The sequence below is a fragment of the Trachurus japonicus genome, chromosome 5 (genome assembly GCF_045865225.1).
Source record: "Trachurus japonicus isolate A0001 chromosome 5, Traja_1.0".
NCBI classification, from domain to species: Eukaryota; Metazoa; Chordata; class Actinopteri; order Carangiformes; family Carangidae; genus Trachurus; species Trachurus japonicus.
The window spans coordinates 14,806,612-14,825,533 of record NC_140911.1 but is presented as its reverse complement, the minus strand read 5'-3'; the positions used below and the strand labels follow the sequence as shown (position 1 = coordinate 14,825,533).

The following is an 18,922-nucleotide window of genomic DNA, read 5'->3' as shown; positions in this document are numbered from 1 at the left end:
GCTTTCTCTCTGCCAGCAGCAGGACTGTCACTTGAGACACACAGGTGGCAAGGATTCCTGGTTTGTGAGTACATCTTCTCACCATACCTCAGCCCATATGGCACCAAAATAGATGTTTATACCTGCACAGACAAATACTACAATGCTTCACTACACTGTGCACCCTTTTCCCACGAAACATGTCATAATAATATGAAATATTTGTGTTAAAATACCCAGCACTTTTATATAACACATTTTAGCCAAAGTCTTGATAATCTACACCATTACAATAATGCTTCAAAGCATCAGCAACTTTTCAACACAAGGTAAAAATCCAATAATAGAATGAAGTGAAAACCATTTCTACATAATGTGTTTAATTTTCATAATTCTCTCTTTCTCTGTTGTTTCCTGTGAACAGCTACCCAATAAACATGAAAAATGTACGTTCAAAAATGTAAATATTGTTTAATAATAATATAATTGTAATAAAATATTCAAATGAAAATGTCCAATTGGATGAGTATTTGTCATTAGTTTCAGTCTTTTGTGTTACTCAGAAAAATACATGCTGACATAAAACATTTGAAACCAATAGGTACCAATTAGGTACCTGGTGATGCTGACAGTAAAATTACTTTCTATAGCATTTCACTGCAGTGCTTATGCTTTTGAACCCACTTTACCAGACACAACAGCAGCTCTGCAGCTGTGTCAAACTGAGGCAGAGTGCAGTTACATCACACCAGGTGAACAGAGGCCTCAATAAACCCACTGACTTTGCCTTTGTGTAGAGATATAATAGCATGACAATACCCTGTTGGTGATTCCCCATCAGTGATGAAGGAAAATGAAGATATCATGGCAGTGTGATAAAGGACGGTTGGCTTTATTATGAAGGCATCAAACCTGGTGCTCACTTTTGACTCATAGGAGTTCTACATTGTTGCAGTGAATGGAGAGAGCCTTGAGGACATCAGTGTCTTACCTGAATGTGCTATTTTGAGGCCGATCTGTAAGGTGACTGGTGAAAGGAGAGATGGAAAGGCCCTGCAGCGCTGTTGACACTTATTATCAGATGCTCTCTGATTTGTAGTGGAGCAGCACATGGGGAAGCCCTCATGTTGAATATCATCTTACTATAAACTACATGATAAATGCACAGCAGAGCTGAGGGGAGCAGGGTGGAAGCATCACTTTATTCATAACAGGTGGCCATGCGTGCCAAGACCAAAATGACAAGCATCTTGCAGCAGGACAATGAGTCCAAAACACATGGTCAGAGTCATAAAGAACTACCTTAAGAGACAAGAAGAACGAGTTGTGCAACAGATTTTGATGGCCCCCGCAGAGCCCTGATCTGAACATGACTGAGTCAGTCTGGGATTACATGAAGACAGAGAAGACACTTAATCCATAGAAGAACTGTGCCAAGTTCTCCAAGATACTTGGAACAACCGATGTGCCAAGTACCTGCCAAAACTATTCAGGTATAATATTTGAAATGATCCTCACTTTACTTTTAGCACAGCATGAAAAGTGGGATTTTCGTCCCCGTAAACGCCCGCAGATTTCCCTAATTACCGGCAATTAACGACAATTTATGGACTGCAAACGTCGCGTTCGTCCGTGCCACATACTGACGGAAACGAACCACTGGTGGAGGGGCTAATTAGCATATGAATCGCGGCGAAACAGCGCCGGGTCAGAAGGTGTTAATGGCTCTAATCAGCATATGAACAGCAGCAGCCAGGCGGGGCTTGAATGGCCTCACTCAGTATTGGTTGAAACCACTACTCTTAAACCAGAAAAATGACTCGGGATTGGTTGATATATATACTTTTAAACTAGGAAAATGACTCGTGATTGGTTGATATGTATACTTTTAAACTAGGAAAATGACTTGTGATTGGTTCATATGTATACTTTTAAACTAGGAAAATGACTTGTGATTGGTTCATATGTATACTTTTAAACTAGAAAAATGACTCGCGATTGGTTGACATTATAGGCTACTTTTAAATTAGGAAAATGACTCCTAATTGGTTGAAATATTGTTATCCTATGGACATGAATTTATTGAGCAAAGAAAAATTGCCAGCAACATGTTTATTCACAGAAAGAGCTTTATTGGCATAAATAATAATAAAAAATGTATGTATACATAGCACAAAACACAACACACAGCATTCTCCTCCATGATCATACGGCACAGCTCTGTTTGCTGCGTCTGGGATGTAGGTAACAGATGACACTCTTTTTTAATTTTGTCCATGTTGTAAACATCTGTGGTGTGTTGCCCTGTATTTAGGATTTGCCTCTGAATGTGAGGCTGCAGAGCTCCAGAGACCTTTTCACAGCTTCCGCCTGCGCTGCAAGTATAACACAGATACACTTAGGCACAGCATTAACATGCATCCCCTTACATTGAACAGTAAGCAGAAAGTACTAAACGTTACTTACACACAATAGTGTCTTTATCGGCATCAGGCACAGTGGTCACGAGGTCAGTCTGTGAAAACAAAATGTACGGTTAAGATGAGTATCTGTTTACGTTTTTCCTTATGCAGCAGAATGAACACATAGCCTATTCTTTAAATCTTACCCTTGCTCTGGTTTGTAGCTCCTCCAAGTTGCCTCAGAGTTGTGAAGACGGCGTACTGCATCCTGTAAATACACAGAAACACAGTTTGATAAAGCAACACACTGGTTCAGGCTACTTTTAGCTTGGGCTACGGAAAGAAAGCTTTACTTTGAGGCTACTTAGCTTAGCAAGCAGGCACCGAACATATTCTTACCGCAATTTGGGGATTGCATCCGTCTTTTCCTCTTAGAGTTGGGCTCCTCTGGCCTGTTTTTCATCTCCAAGGCATGAAGGCAGTCAGTCCGAGTCTGTGTCGGCGGTAGTTATCTGACGAGACAGCCCACTAACAGCGTTCAAAAGCACTCTCCTCTCGTCGGTCTGCCGACTTGCTGTGGAAAGGTGTTCGCGTCCACGCAGAGGAGTTGAGGGGGAGGCGAAGTATGTCTATGGTTAAGACGCTGTCCAGCCATTGTAGTCAACGAATCAGCAAAGTTAGAAAAAGTTGTGAAGAAGTCTGTTTACTCCTTGTAGCCTCGCATCACCAGGCTCTTCAGACAAGCGAAGAACTCCTTGCAAGTACTTCCGTGTTAGTCCCGCCCATGACCTCACGTGATTGGATGAGTCTCGTCGGGTCCTCCAATCACAGGGGAGTTCATTGTTATATGGAAGAACTCGCGAGATGTGGTTTGCCCATCTCTCAACACTCATTCCAAAATATATGTTCAAAGTTGTATTCATTAGACAAACCTGGGAAAAGTCCCATTTAAATTGTCTAGTTAAAATGTGGTTGCTTTTCACTGTTGTGGTTGTTGTATTAATCTTTTTTACATAACATTGTAGTAGATAACACATTTTACATAATTTTTAAAAACCTATTTAGATGATGATTAAAGTCAATTTGTTTGTTTTTTCTCTGAATATATTTCTTTTAAAATAGTTGGGTTTTTTTTGTTTGTTTGTTTTTGTTTTTTTACATATGGCCCTAATACACCAGCGTACTTCTCAGTATTGACAAAATGTGTTCAAATGCATAAAAACTTTTTGTGGATGTTTTAAATTGACAGTGGGTTTTATAAGGATTAAAATGAAGTTAATACCTTTTAGAAAAATCTTACCTGGAATAACACTCCTCCTGCTACCAAGCTACACTGATTTGCATTTGTATAGCTCACAGCATGATCATTTACATGTTAAAGCCTTCCCTTGAATTAGGGAGAGGGGGGTGATGGGGGGGAAACTGCCCAGCACAATTTCTGACAATTCACGACAATTCCCGACAGTTGTGGGTGTTTCCTGCAAATTGTCGTATGCATTCGCAAACCTGAACTTCCACGACAATCTACAGTGCCGCTAACTGTCGAAAATCCCACTTTTCATGCAGTGTAGTGCCTCAAACATACTAGTACTATACTGTATGATCAGCTTTCCAGGACATACGCTTCAACTGGTGGCAGCAATGTCCGGTAGCTCTGAGTTTTTAGCTACTCAATCTTTACTTTATTTTTGTTGTGTTTTTTGTTGACTACTGATGGATATGTAGTATGTGAGGAGAGGAGTTTGTTAAGGGGGTGACCCTATAATGTAAAAGGTGTTCATAGTGATGAGGTACACTGGATTATTTCACTACATTGTATATATGTATATGTCATGATAGTTTTACAAATCTACTGTTTGGAAAAAGCAACCATAAACTCACTGTTTGCCGTACGTATCCAGCTCTAAATAACAGGTAGGTACAATACAGTTAGTGGATAGCTGGCAATGACAAACTTTAACAACGCTAACATAGAGTTGACATTAATTTTGATTGGAAATGAAAAACCAGTGTTAGCTAACTAACGTTGTGACATTTAGCTGACATTATGTTGTGCTCACAGCTGGGCGTTTTATAGGTCAAGATGGTGTCAGATTTTGGTTGCTTAACAACACAAATCAAAACCAATGAAATATCATTAGCTGTCATCAGTGTGTTCTATGTCAAACTGACGTTGACATTGGATGAACGTCAGCTTCCAACAGCAATGGTGGCCAGCTGCCTTTCTACATAGATGTTGCAGCTACAGAGCCAGGCAATTTTGTCAGGAGCTTGCAGATATCACACTTCGAATGTCTCCTCTAAAATATGTTTGTCAATTTCAAATTAGGTGTGTAGAAAGGTATTTAAAGCGAGACGTGATTTCTGAGTCAACACTACTGCTGAAAACATTACAAATGAGCGGCACTCACACACCACAGACACATCTCTCAGCAGTCTGTCCTTAGATAGACAAATAGAAATGGTCTACTAAGACCACAGAAACTTTCAACAGTTCTGTGGTGTCTTCATCAGGAGGTTTTGTATTTATCTTTCTGGCCCTGTATTTTTGTGTGGTAAACTATGCTTGTTTAAGCTGCTGATTAAGTGACTGGCGTCCCCTACTTTGAGCTAAGCAGCTATGTTCCCATGTTGCAGGCACCTATGCTCTTTGCAGATCTGAGAACTCTTATCTCTTGCAGTTAGAGCATGACACTGGGGGCTAAGGGCACAGATTCATGCCAAATTGCCTTCTATCTTCCCACTTCTCTGAGCCTGTATGAGTGTGTGTATGTTTATGGAGTTCACATTGAGTGAGTGGCATGCCTGTCTCGCACGAAGAACTTCTGAGAGCGGTTTCACGCTAAAGGCCATTCCAACGTCAATCCACTTTGTCAGTCAATTTGCTTAATGGACCTCCTCACCTTTCATGTTGAGCTGTTTAACTGGCTCTTGCCCAGCCAACACTCTTCTTACATGGCCCAGAGAGAGAGACAGTCACCAGAAATTAGTTCATATAAACAGCTCTGAGAATGGTGCAAAACTACTTGAATATTTTTGTCTCCATGTAACATGCGTTTTTGTAAATTACATTATCTACAAAGTTCTAAAAATTAACATCTGGTCATGTCAATAGGCCATTTCACACAGCATGACTTTATACAAACATTGTCCTATTCCTAAGGTAATATGTGCATAGACAAGCACAGACAAATAAACCATCAGCTTTGTGAATGCATGTCCAAAGCCTTGATATCCGGCTGCCGCCCTGAGCGTCCAATCAGGTCTCTGATCCAGGCTGAAGCTGGTCCAAGAGTAACTCTCTGTGGCTGCTCTGAAGGAGCCAGGCCGTGACTAACATGAACCACCGTCACCATCACTGAGCTGCCAGCCAGGAAATAAATACAGCTGGAGAAGACTGAGGACCAACGCGCCTTTCAGCTCTGTTTGGTCCCAGGTGAACCGCCACAAGACGGGGAATTAGGATCAGCACACAAACTCTTGGCAAGTTTTTTAGAGAAGGTGACAAGACCTGAAGATTAAGTCACTCAGCAACTGCTTGTTCATATAGCTATAAAAATAACTATTATGAAAGGATGTATGAAAAATATACATGATTTAAAATTTTGACATACGGCAGTTGCAGATGCATGTAATCAGTCATCATGTTCTGACTCAACTGAAACAGAGCAAAACTGACCCAGATGCTACAGTATTATTGTCAGGTCCTCTACTGTCCCATCTGTCACATATGTCTTCACTGTAACTTTTATTATAAAGCAGAAATTCCTAAAGAAAGAGGTTAAATTCATCAAGATGATTTAACTCATCATTTGAAGTTTTATATGATGTCATTAGCAAGAAGTGCAATACAAATAAAATTGATTGATTGATTGATTGATTGATTGATTGATTGATTGATTGATTGATTGATTGATTGATTGATTGATTGATTGATTGATTGATTGATTGATTGATTGATTGATTGATTGGGAGCTTCAAGACTTACAAAAAAAACCTGATGATGTCACCTTCACCTTGGTTATGGGTTATATATTTTAATCAAGTTGTGTACTTACGTTGTCCCAAATGTTTTGTGCACTTATTTCATAGTGTTGGAAAAACACTGACATTTGACTAAAAACCACTTCATTCCAAAGTTTTTATTGGTTCTAGTAAAAACAACAGACACCGAAGGAAGAATATTAACTGATTAGATTCCCATCCAAATGTGTGGCATTGTCATATAGTATAGGTACTACTGCATCTCACAGCAAGAGGGCTCTGGGTTTGATCCCTAGGGTGCGAGCCTTTCTGTGCGGCCTGTGTCTTCAGCTTCCTTCCATAGTCCAAATGCATTCACACTTGCAGACAATTTAGAGTTGCCAATCAATGTAAGTGTGTGAGGTTGTTTGTCTCTATATGTCTCTATGTGTCAGCCCGGCGATAAACTTGCTCGCCCTATGTCAGCTGGATTGGTTCCAGCCCCCCAGTGAGCTTGCACAGGTATAGCTGGTGAGTGGATGGATGGATGGATGGATGGATGGATGGATGGATGGATGGATGGATGGATGGATGCATTTTCTTCACCACTGTTATGCATATGGGCTCAACAGATTTATCACCAATTCTTCAGTTGGATGCCATTAAACCTTTACAGAAGAAGAGAATGTAACACAATGTCATTAAAAAAGTACCAGTTAAAACCTGGAGTGAATTAAATCAATGTAGAAAATGGCCTCCTCCCAAAAGAGCAGATGAAAGCTAGCTGATTACTCCAACTGCATCTTCCAGCCAATCACAATAGGACTAATTATATAATTACTATGAATGTATTAACCCAACAAAAACATGCAGTTATGGACAGATGTAAACATTCTGCAGGACATTTACAATACACAATCCATGGCTGCATCTGTTGCCAAGTTGTGAACAAGCTCCTCTGATCCACGGCCCATTTGAGCTGCCTGGTGGAACCGTGTTGCCCAGGCCTGTGTAACTGTAGTGTTGGTGTGACCCATGTCCCGTTCCCTGTGGGCTAAGCAGAGGCATTCCAGCAGCTGTCACGCTCCCATCCTTAAGTAAACCCTGCTGGCGTAATCATTCGAGGGAAGCAGCCAGAGAAGTTGCTGAAACACTGGAATCACGCACTCACTTAACAGTGCCCGCATTGAGTGAGGCTCAGCAAGCGAGGCGGCCCAGGGAAGATCTGCAACACCTGCAACACCTGCCCCGTTTAATGCGTTGTTCACATGATGTGGGAGAGACTGCAGATATGAGATTCCAGCCTAAAGTAGAAGTTCACGACGAGATTTAAGCCAAAAAATACCTTTGAACTCTGTTCTGAGGTTGTAACTATAGCAAGCTCGGCGCCAGGCCTCTCTGAAACAACACAATACATGAAGTAAGAATTGTATAGTTTACTTTGCCAAGCTGATACGAATTCCCAGGCATTTTTTTTAAGTGTCCACTGTAATTTCTTCCACGCAAGAAAATAATAACAAAATACTTCTAAACATAAATCTGTCTTAAAAAGAGGTCAAGGCAACAAGCAAAAACAGAAGTGAAACTGAGAATGCACACTGACCTTACAAATTGAAACTCAGGGGAAACAGTATAGTGGCTGAGGCTATTCAGCTACACGGGGATAGAAAAATGGATTTATAGGAGAAGACATTTTTAAACTACAGGAACCACAAACAGTCTGTAGTGTTTTACCATTTTAACAGATGGACAGCAACTGAAATAAATGAATTCAAACAGAATGGTCAATTGTAATAAAAAAGATCAAAAAAGATCCCTATGATGTTGAGGGAACATGTGGTAATTCAACTAGTAATCAGTACCATTTCAGCCGCTCTGATGGAGCTGGGACTCCTTTTGATGCTGTAGGCACAAGAACTGCTAACTCAAACAAAACATGATTAATTTGACATGACAATAAAATAACTTCAGTCTATGAAACAAATACAGCAAAAACAACAAAGAAAGTTGACTAAATGTCTGCAGTCCAAACAGACAGCACTGTCAAAAACTCACAATGCAGTGCAGTGCAAACCAAGACCTGTGTCCAATTATTTATATTTAGTTATTAGTATGTGTGAATTCTGATTGCCACGCTTAATAACATGAGAAAGACTCCTGACATTAGTAAATGATACACAAGCTAAGTATTAACACCATGGCAACAGTCAACGGATGCAGACCTCATTTGTTGTGACCCTCATCTTAAAGGGATAGTTCAACATTTTGGCAAATTGGCCCATTGCTATAATCCCTATAGTCATAGCAGTAGGTTCGTTACCTTTAATTGTCGGTGTAAGCTATTTTTAGAACGGCGGAGCGAAGGCTGGCTGCTCAGGGCTATGCTATGGACGCTAAGGGAATTTCTTGGTTTCCCTCATCAAACTCATCAAATACACAACCCAACAACTCAAAAACGCTGTTGTGGACAAGTTGTGACCTGCACATTCACCACGCAATGAGATAATAACGGAACGTTACGAGACGGAGTTGTTTTAGACGTAAATTCATGCAAAACCGCTGATGCGCGTTGCGTTCAGGGACAGTTTTTCAGCAAGCAGACTCTGTATTTACCCTGTATTTACCTCGAAAAAGGCTCAGTTTCGTAACGTTCTATTATTATCTCATAGCGTGGTGAATGTGCAGGTCACAACTTGTCCATGAAAGCGTTTTGGAGTTTTGGGATTTTGTATTTGATGAGTTTGATGAGGGAAACCAAGAAATTCCCTTAGCGTCCATAGCATAGCCCTGAGCAGCCTGCCGCTTCGCTCCGCCGTTCTAAAAATAGCTTACACCGACAAATAAAGTTAACGAACCTACTACTATGACTATAGCGATTATGGCAATGGGCCAATTTGCCAAAATGTTGAACTATCCCTTTAAAGTGGAGTTTGACCTGCGTGTAAAGCCCACACCAGCTCGTGGCCGACATACACTCACCCAACTGTCACTCAGTGTAGCATGGCCTCAGTTATGCAGAATCTTAAGCCTTGAGGGAATTTAACTCTGTGGGTTGTATAACATTCCACCCCATGTACAGTCATCATGGTAATTAGGAATCAGGAAATTGTTTTTTTTTTTTTTTTTTGAACATGTTTATTTGTACTGAAATTTGTCATTTTAACATGGGAGTCTATGGGGGCTGACTCACCTTTGCCACCATTTTCAGTAATGTCCATGTTGGCTACATTTTTCAGCGTTGGCGGTTGGTCCACACAACCGGAGGAAAGTCTTGTAGCTGTCAGCGGATGCAGAGTGTCCGTCCGAGGTAACTGGGTCGCAGTAGCAGCAGGGTAAGCAACATTTTCCAGCTCTTCCTGGAATGTAACCAGGTCAGGTGAAATAATCTCTCCAGCGTGTTCTGGCTGTAACCCGGTTCTCCTACCAAGTTAGACGTGCCCAGAAAACCTCCAATGGAAGATTCCACCCCCCAGGGCTGAAATCCAGCATTGCACAGTGTGTATGCAAACTCACACACTGTAGTGTTAGGTGCACACATACAGCTGAACTGCATACGTACCTGGCTGTTGTTATGAGATATAGAGCATCATCCAGAGAGAGCCTTACATTCAAATACCATTAGTGTTATCTGCAGTGAATGTACACACAAACACATAGCCTACAATACAGACATCAACCCTCTGGATGCAGATACAAGTCATGTCATTGGGCATGTTTAGTCTATCAGACTTCTGTGGCAATGGACCATTTATCAATGGACCATTTCAAGGACGCTTGCTATTTTAAACTGCATTAAACTATATTGTTGTCTACTGTGTTTTTCAGTTTTCTGATGTGATGTGTGAATGGCCCTAACACCTAAATAAAGTTATTTTGAGTTTGAGTTGATTTGGCTACCAGACAGCAGTAAATTGTGAAGAAAAGGGCAGAAGGGGCCACTGAGGTATCTGCCCATGTTACTTACCATAGCAAGACTGCTGTGTTCCCCTCGTTCCATGCAGTCTTGTCTAACTTACACTTTCTCCCTCTCTCCAACACACTCTCAGACACACACACACACACACACAGAGGAGGGCCTGTAAGCGTCCCCCTCAATTAGGTGTGTTTAGTTTTAACAGTGCGCCAGCGTTGGCTAAGCCACAGTTCCCTCGAGACCAAGCCGCCAATCTTACTGAGTCAACACATGTATACATACAGTACCCTGACTGCTCCACAGACTGAGTCACCAACACACACACACACACACAATCACACACAATTTGCTGACACCTGTAATAGGTCTACATCGTAGTTTGCTACTTCGAAACAGACAGCGCCCCCTCTGGAGGCTCTGGAGGATACACGTATCCATATCATCAGCATCACCTGTCTGAGGTGTGTTTATGTGTGTGCGTGTGTGTGTGTGTAAGTGGGATACACTATACTCATTCATACAAAGACACCTGGCTGTCTTGGAGAGCATGTTTCTTTCTGTGTGTATGCGTGTGTTCGTGTGTGCGTGTGTGTGTACGTGTGTGTTTTTACAGCTGGGTCTAAGTAGGCAGCACAGTGTCCTCAGACGTCCCACAGAAACCATAACTTTTTGACCTTGAACCTCAGTCGCCACCACACGCCACCAGCTACACACTGCAGCCCAAGTCAACTGCAGCTACATTCACTTGACACCAGAGTCAAGTTCATGCAACCCTGTTATACACAGTTAACATGCAAACAATGACTGGGTTCAAGGTGTGAACCAGAATGTAGCTTCTATCCAAACCATATTCAAATTTTCACTTAGTCCACAAGCCAAGATTTTAATGAAGCTATAATAAACAGTACAATTATGCAGGAACCCCAGTCTGACCTGCCTGTTTTGGTACAAGGTGGAAAACATGAGGTTGAGCAAGTCTGTATATATTGCTGATATATGCTGTGTGCACATGTGCATGAGATGTATTGGGCCATATGATAATGGCTGTGATTATGCTGCACACACCTACAGGTACCTACCTACCTACCTACCTACCTACTTACCTATACCTACCTAGTGTCATCTTAGCAATGATGCTAAATACTGTAGTTACCCTGTAGAAATTACATGCTGGGGTCACAAGAAAAATCAGCTGTTTTCACTTTTCACCAGTTATTGCTTCATAAGGTGATGGGAATACTATGAAAATTCTTCAGAACAAGTCCAGATTTGACAGCCAACTCACCTCTTCCTCTTTGGAAAAGACAAGTATTCCACAGAAGATTCAAAATAACATTGTGTCATAATGACACAAGAAAAAGAAATGAAAGAAAAGAAAATGTGCTACCTTTACTGTAACTGTTTTAATCTCATGAAGCCAATGCAGTTTTGTTTGAAGGATTACTGAATAAACTGTACAGAGAGCTTCTGTTCTATATTTGGTATTAGTCTATTTTCACACAGTTGATATTTTGACATGATTCTTATTAATGTTGAGTCGTGAATGTTCCTATATGCCTGACTTGCAATAATGTCATTTTTTTGCCAACTGTGTATTTTTTTTTCAGGCTTTCACGTTGCATGAGGGTTTCCCATTTTTCCAAAGAAAAGAGTGACTGTTGGTTGTAATTCAACATCATTCTGTTACATTTTGACCACAGGGCTGCAGTGTGCCTGGACCCTGTTGGGAAACACTGCTCTGGAGAATGCTCACTGAATCATTTGTGTGTTCACAGCCCTGTTGTGTGCATGTGCATGTGTGTGCGTGTGTGTGAGAGAGAGAGAGAGAGAGAGAGAGAGAGAGAGAGAGAGAGAGAGAGAGAGAGAGAGAGAGAGAGAGAGAGAAGGGCCAACAGGATTTTAACCTATGTGCAGTCATTTTTATAACTGCCGGAGGGCACAGCCAGATTAGTCTGTGTGTGTGTTTACATATGTGTCGCACTGCATGATTGTGCATCTGTGTGTGTGTCAGTCAGCCCCTAAGAATGTGTGTATTGTTTATCACACTCTCAGTGTGTGTGCGTGCAAGGGAACAGACAGAGAAACGTAAACCCAACAGGGCTCACTGCTCTCCACAGCCCGTCCACAGGCCGCCCCAGACAGAAAATTGGGAGGGTTGGGGTCCAAATTACACTTGGTGAGAGAAGAGAACGCTGCATTTGTTTCCTGCACTATGTGTTTGCCGTGTGTACAGTGGCAAGAGTGTATGTTGTGGAGTGTAATGGCTGTGTGGCATATGTTTTTCCCTGGCTTGGCCCACTGTGGGCAAGAGCAGCCTCACTGTGACAGGCTCTTTAAGGGGTATTATCGATTCTATCTAAACTAAACGGTGTCAGTGTTCAGTAGAATAAACACAAGAAACACTGTCACTGTGTGTGTGTGTGGAGGGGAGGTGGGGGGGTGGGTGTAAAGTTCACAATACTCTTCCCCTGGGAGACACATGTGTGTGGAATATGGGTAAGCTACTGTATGCAATGTAATGCTCAGTCACTACTTGCTTAAACAGTTACATAATGTAAACAGTACAATATGAAAGGTTGTGAGGTGGCTCTTTATATTTTTTAAATCTGCAACTAAACTCAACTGTAAATCAAATCTACTCTGGTTCAAACAAAAATTGATTTTGTGCCATGAATATGAAGTGGACTAAATAACCACATCTTGGGTTTCACACCATTGCCTCCCCGGTGATTTGTATGTTCTCTTTATTCTATGACTGATACAAAAGGGGATAATGGCACACACTTGACTGCTGTCTCTCTTCACAGGCATCCACTGTGTTGTTTTTGGCTGCACCTGTAGAAGGTGACAGAACTAGTCCAGACCTTGAGGAAGACGTTTCACCCAGGCCTCCTCTCACCTCACCTCGATGGCCAACTGCTGACGAGAGTGACTGAACTTGTGCAATTGTCAGTTTGTCAGTGTCCAAAAAGATAATTTGATGGTGATATCCTGGTTTCAGTGCTGGAGATATGTGACTGCTAACAAGCAAGTCATTTAAATCATGTACATGGATGGATGAAATTCTACTCTTACATTACTAACATGAGTCTAATAACAGTTATTATTTTCACTATTACACAGCCTTTACAGGCTGCCCTTATCAAGCATTGTAATATATTTACAGCACATGATATGCAAGTATTTCATGTTATTATTATTATTATTGGTGTTACTGTTGTTACAGAATGGATAAAAATGTATGAGATGAATGTGTAAAAGAAAATTATCTTACAGGTGTAAACTGTTGGCTTATAATAATAGTCCAGTGTAAATCAGTGTAATATACAATTGAAAGAATTAGAAAAAGCAGAGTGACTAAATGATGAAATAAAGTAAAGTAGGAGCCTAGGGTTATTAGAGGGCTGTAAAAATGGGTGAAATATTAATTCCTGGTGTATATTTTCACGTTCACCATATATTAGCCCGTGTGTACAATTTAAGGGGGTGTGTGTCCATGCTCGGCAAAGTAAACACAGTGGTGTGTTCGGCTGATCGCTGGCGTTTAGAGGCTCTACTAAGTGGCACCTGGTCACTGCCAAAACAAACAAAACTGTGTGTGTGTGTGTTTGGGTGTGGGTGTGCGTATGCGAGGTGCATGTGTGTCTGTGCGCACACACGTGGGCGAGTGTGTTGCTGCTAAGTGCCACTGTGTGTCGGCCAAAACAAACAGGCTTAATGAGAAACAGCTCTTGGGACAGGGAGAGAGAAAGTGAGCAAGAGAAGGAGAGAGAGAGGGTGATGGAGGAGACCCGGCCAGGCCAAACACACTGACCCTGCTGTCTCTCTCACATGGTCTTAAAGGATACACTGTTCCCCTCTGTCCTCCCCCTATAGCACGGCCATCACCTTCATCAGCCTCACCCCTCTCGCTCCTCCACGCTCCTTCCTGTCCCCCGGCTCTCACCCCTTCTATTCATCTCGGAGGTGTGAGGGCGAAGGGGGTGATAGGAGGAAGGTCTGGGGGTGTGTACAAGGTGAGTGAATGCAATTAGAAGTACATTTGTAACTGTGTGTGGGAGACACAGGGCAATTATGGCGAACAAGGCAGCCACATTATCTCCTATTCTTTTAAACGCACACAGTTTGAGGTTTCATTTAAAGGTGAATCGATACAGATGTTTCACTGAATAAACATCTGTTGATAGGGGATAATAAGGTTGTTGATCACTGTTCTATATTCCCGTACAGGTGGGGAGTTAGTGATGTTGTTTGTCGATGGAGGTAAAACCTGCACTGGCAAGGGGTCAAAGGTCAGGTCAAGGGTCAGGATCAATCAGCAGTGAACACAGATTAGAGAAAATAATAATTACAAAGTGGTGGAGTTTTCAGATAAGATTTTAGGGAGGCATGGGCTGTATTCAGTATGATTTTGCTAATGAAGAAATGGGGTCGACATATTTTCAGTGAAGATATGTAATCTCAAGTTTGAAGTTATTCAGGTCACACTGACATGTTTAACTAAAAATACAATCCCCAAAAACAAGTTATATAGTTTCCATCCCAGCCTAACTCTGTTTTGTTATGTAATAGACTGGAAGAGGAGACAGGAGATTACGGTCTAAAGTCTCTCAGTCTCCAGGAACATCCTGATGCTGAGGGGCGGGAGTCGCTGGTTCAGTGCAGATGTTCTGAGACTGGGTAGATGTCAGGAGACAAGACATGGAGGCAGTGGGACACTCTAATCTGGAGAGATTAGGATGGATGTGGATCATGCATTCAGTTCAGAAATCCTTTACAGCAGCGAAATGAAAAAAAAAAAGACATCTGTAGTTGTTCATGTTCTTAACCTCCATTGTTTGTGCAACTGGTTATTAGAACATTCATGCAGTAATAAAATTAATTAAATTACACTTCTGAGCATGTGCAAGATGTAGATCTTAGAGTAGTATGACTTGGTCAAGAACTTGAGTGTCAACTTGGACTTTACTGCTGTTAGGGCAGTAGAGGTGAATCCCTAATATACTGACTGACTTGTGACTTGAAACCAACCTGCTAGAGCTTGATTGTGAAACTTCAGACTCAAGACTTGACCTTAAGAGACCAGAAACTTGACTTGAGACTTTTCCTGAAAGACTCAAGATGTCCTTGAACTCTGCTTGGATGTGATCTGGACTTCTGGAGCTCTGCATGTCAGCCTTCATTAAGATAGTGGGCGATAGATATTTTCCCTCAGGAAAAGGAGCCACATCATCATCATCATCATCATCATCATCATCATCATCATCATCATCATCATCATCATCATCATCATCATCATCATCATCATCACACTGTCTTTATACCCAGTGAAAATCTGTAAATATCATTACCCCTATCTTCCCATCTCCCCACCATACTTCTTAGCGGATACTGTTGAGATGCCCTCGAGCAAAGCATTAATCTCTTTGTTATTCCTATCAGCTACCAACTGAAGCAGAGTGGTGTTAAGGAGGCATAACGCCTGAAAACCGACATCAAAACAGGAACCTCATACATCCTGACACGGTCTAGAGTTTGCATATCATCACATGTATGTTTGTGTGTCAGTGTGTGTATGTGTGTGCTGCATCACTCACACTGACCCTTGCTTGTCAGGTCATATCCTGTCCATATCTTTGCTGGTTGCTGTTTGCTCTGGCGGCTGCAGGTCTGTTGGGGTTCAGGTGTGAAGAGAGCAACACAGTGTGTTCACATGTTCTGAGGTTGTGTGTGTGTGTATGTGTGCATGCGTTAAGGTCTTTGTGTGTATGCGCGTACAGTGAGCGTATGTTTGCGGATGCGTGTGTGTGTCCAGTTATTTTAGGCACAGTCACCATGGTCGTTTATTTTTAGTCCTGAAAGACTTTGTGTGTGTATGAATATGTACATGTCTATGGGGATTTGTACACACCATGCTTACGTGTGTGTGCGTGCTGTGTATGTGTGTGTGTGTTCTTTGGCAGTGGACTGGCGAGCTGGATTAGGAGGTTGTGGTGAGTTTGTGTGTTCAGGGCCGCTGGTGTGAAAGAGCAGTCAGAGCTGTGCTTCCCCCTGGAGAGAGAGTTTAATTTAGAAGAACAAGGCTCCTAACACACACTTGCGCCGTTGCCGTCTCCCTGGCCCGTCTCTCCACACCTCATCCCTCCCCTCTCCAGCCCTCTCTGCCACTCTATAAAACTTAACCATCTCTCCATCTTCTCTTTCCTTACTTCTCAACCTTTTCATGTCTTTTCTCACTCTTTGACATTCCCCTGCTCTGCCTCAGTCTGACTGTAAAATTTCAACATCAGATGGTGAGGTTTCCACTGGCAGGTCAAAACCTCCCAACTACCCTTTTAGCTACTATGATGTTGGTAAATATAATGGTGTGTGTGTGTGTGTGTTTGGCCCTATGTGAATCATAGGCCCCATTAAAAGCATTTTAAAGGTCCTATCTATATAACATTTTGATTATACAAAAGGTCTAGGCTTAATATTAACATCAAAGCCTCAGTCCACAGAGAAATGCACACAGTCTGTATTCAGAAATTGGGCCTTAAAATGAGCTGTAAGGACTTCTGTAACATTGTGATGTCACTGCTGTCATGCCATTGGTTGACATTGATAGTATGTCCTGTAGCTTCACGACTGTCTTCTGAGCATCACAGATAAAAGGGCCACATAGTCACTTGCTAACCCTCCTCTCGGTCATGTGGATTTGCTTACAACAAAGCCGACGAGATGAAGTTAATTAGTTAACTCAGGTTCGGGAGCTGCTCAACCCCCTCTTCTTCTGTTTGTCTCGTTTCAACGTTTCAACCCACCCACCGCTCTTCCCTTTATCCAGGCACCCCGGATCTCATCATTCCCTCTGGCATCATCCGGGGGCACGCATCCAGCTCAAGCAGAATCCCTCTGAGACAGAACCCCCATCCTGAGTCTCACTCTTCCAGCCACCACTTCATCCTTCCAGACCAGCAGAGCCGACTTCAACCTTCACCTTCACCTTCACCCCTCCACGCCTCATCCAGTCCCCTCAACGATTCCATTCATTAAACGTTTAATCTCACACTGTTGTGGCATGGTCCTTGCTAGTGAAAAATCAATCAATAGAGCGGTGGATAAAGTTATATATCATATATGATGTTACGACCTGTATATTTGTGTACAGTAGTTTAATCTGTCATAAACAAGAGATTACGGGTTATGGGACAGACAGAGCTAGGACACCGGGGGTGGTGGGCCCGATCTTGCAAAGTTGTTTTTCAGCAAAGAGACGCTGGAAGGCAGAGAACCTCCATTCTCCCCCGTAACAAACATGTCATTTATTAACCTCACAATCACAATAATCCAAAGCTGTTTAATTAAGGTATAATTTCGCATAGTTAAAATAGAAATCCTGCGTAATTCCTCTTTAACATCATCTGCACAATATTAACAACATCTCTGGAAACTGGCTCGTTACGCTGTCATGCATTCGCTCATTGTACCTGCACCACCTTCTTGCTGTGTTTGGTTTAAACATCACTGTGGGTGCTTGTGTTTTGCTCTTCCCAGAAATCACCTGTCAATCAGGCAGCGTGGTCAGCGCTGACGTCTTTCACCTTGGATGTTTCTGCGGATGGTGCGCTTTTCTGACAGCTGATGACTACCTAACTGCCCCAGTTTGTCTACTGTTTATTTCACCTTCCCCAACTCTGGGGGTTTATGAAAACTAATTTAAAAGTCTTCATGAGCTATATTGAGTCAGAATAACTTGTGGGTTATATAGAGTGCTGACAGAAATCGGCAAAGCGGACAAAAAAGGTTCAGATTATCACTGAAATACCTGGTAATGCAGCTTATAGATTCAGCCAAAAGCAGTGTTATGTGGGTTGAGGGACCACATTTAACCCTTGTTGTTGATGGCCAGGTTTTATATAAGTGTGTTTTTCCTTTATGCTGCCGTGCATATGGAGCAGCAGGTCTGGCTGTTGTCTGCAGTGTTCAGCAGAAGTTGTTCTTGGCAGGATATTATTCTAAGGGAGAGCGCTCTCCTGTAGTTGGAGGATAAATCCAGGTAAACCGTTGGTATGCCGCACGATAAATCTCTGTGGCGTAGCGCTGCCAGAGGGCACACATGCATACATTCAGCTCTCAAGTTCACAACAACACCAGAGACTTCCAGTGCTGTCAGGTAGTTTGGTCTGAGAGGACGATTTTCACTTCATATGTGAGAGTGTTTAGATATTCTGTCCCTTCATAATGACTGTTTTTGTTTCTGAGGTGATTAATGTGTTCTGGACCACCCTTCAGCTAGTGTCATGATCACTCCTCACCCAGCTGATTTATGCACTGAAGAGGTGCCCTGAGGGGAGTCTGTGCAAGTATGTGTGTATGGTCTGAGTAAAGCTTATCAGTTGACTGTACTAAATCAAAACTGAAAATGCAAGGAAAACACTTAAAAAACAGTTTGACTGTCAAAAAGAAAAAAGAAATGAATCCATTTGCTCCATAGGCAGGTGTCAGAGGTCAGGGTTAGTGACATTAAAGACTCCAACAGGATTGGATCATCAGAGGCTCTCCTGTCAGACTCCTCGTTGCTCTGAATGCACCATCAGATAAACACATTAGATTAATGTTTAATTATGTCGCAGCTCAGGATCTCTGTGTAAATGTAAACTCATTCACCTGATTGTATACTGTA

At 42.1% G+C, this 18,922-nt stretch overlaps 1 long non-coding RNA gene across 2 annotated transcripts; it reads right to left on the bottom strand.

Annotated features, from left to right (window-relative positions):
- Positions 1-2,102: 2,102 nt before the first annotated feature.
- LOC146987275 (uncharacterized) lies at positions 2,103-3,161 on the bottom strand. Of its 2 annotated transcripts, none has more exons than XR_015035918.1 (4): positions 2,781-3,161; positions 2,588-2,649; positions 2,446-2,494; positions 2,103-2,354 (listed from the first exon to the last, which is right to left on the bottom strand). It is a non-coding gene; the product is annotated as an uncharacterized LOC146987275 (long non-coding RNA). The 2 variants fall into 2 exon arrangements; XR_015035919.1 differs by having other exon boundaries at positions 2,103-2,349.
- Positions 3,162-18,922: the final 15,761 nt, after the last annotated feature.